The following is a 1,595-nucleotide window of genomic DNA, read 5'->3' on the forward strand; positions in this document are numbered from 1 at the left end:
TTTTTTTTTTTTTTTTTCGGTACACGGGCCTCTCACTGTTGTGGCCTCTCCCGTTGCGGAGCACAGGCTCCAGACGCACAGGGTCAGCAGCCATGGCTCATGGGCCCAGCCGCTCTGCGGCATGTGGGATCTTCCCGGACCGGGGCACGAACCCGTGTCCCCTGCATCGGCAGGCGGACTCTCAATCACTGCGCCACCAGGGAAGCCCAGATCATTAGGTTTTACACGTAAAATTAATAAGTTATACATCAATTATATCTCAATTTAAAAAGGAAAGAATAAAGATCTCAGAAACCAACCTAAATTTACACCTCATGGAAGTAGGAAAAGAATAACAAACTGAGCACAAAGTTAGCAGGAGGTAGGACAAAACAAATATCAGAGTAGAAACAAATAAAATGAAGACCAGAAAACAATAGAAAAGATTAATGAAACTAAGAGCTGGCTTTTGAAAAAATAAACAGATGGTTACACCAGTAGATAGCCTAAGAGAAAACGAGAGAAGATCTAAATCAGTAAAGTCAGAAAAGAGGAGACATTACAACAGATGTCACAGAAATACAAAGGATCGTAAGAGACAACTATAAATATTCATGTGCCAACAAATAGTAGAGCCCAGAAGAAATAATTTAATTACTAGAAACATACAAATTACCTAGCCTGAATCATGAAGAAATAGAATATATGAATAGACCAATAATGGGTAAGGAGATTGAATCAGTAATCACAAAATTACCAAAAAGAAAAGCCTTGGATAATATGGTTTCACTAGTGAATTCTACCAAAGACATAAAGGAGAATGTCAATTTAAACTCTCACCAACAGTGCAGAAGTGTTCCCTTTTCTCCATATCCTCACCAACATTCATTATCTCTCATCTTTTTGATAATAGCCATCCTAACAGGTGTGGTGTAATATGTCATTTTGGTTTTGATTTGCATTTCCTTGATTATTAGTAATGTTGAGCATCTTTTCATGTACCTATTAGCCATATGTATGTCTTCTTTAGAAAAATGTCTATTCATGTCCTTTGCCAAATTTACAGCAGATTTTTTTTTCTTTGATATTGACTTTTATGAGTTCCTTATATTTTTTGGATATTAACTTATCAGACTTATGGTTTGCAAATATTTCCTTCTATTCCATAAACTGCCTTTTCAATTTATTGATGGTTTCCTTTGCCATGCAGAAAATTTTTAGTTTGATGTAGTCCCATTTGTTTATTTTAATTTTTTGCCTTTGCTTTTGTTGTCTTATCCAAAAAAACAATCTCTGTCAAGACTAATGTCAAATGCTCCTGGATTGGAAGAATCAATATTGTGAAAATGACTCTACTACCCAAAGCAATCTACAGATTCAATGCAATCCCTATCAAACTACCACTGGCATTTTTCACAGAACTAGAACAAAAAATTTCAAAATTTGTTTGGAAAAACAAAAGACCCCGAATAGCCAAAGCAATCTTGAGAACGAAAAACGGAGCTGGAGGAATCAGGCTCCCTGACTTCAGACTATACTACAAAGCTACAGTAATCAAGACAGTGTGGTACTGGCATAAAAACAGAAAGACAGATCAGTGGATCAGGATAGAAAGC

The sequence above is a fragment of the Mesoplodon bidens genome, assembly GCF_964165515.1.
Source record: "Mesoplodon bidens genome assembly, chromosome: X".
NCBI classification, from domain to species: Eukaryota; Metazoa; Chordata; class Mammalia; order Artiodactyla; family Ziphiidae; genus Mesoplodon; species Mesoplodon bidens.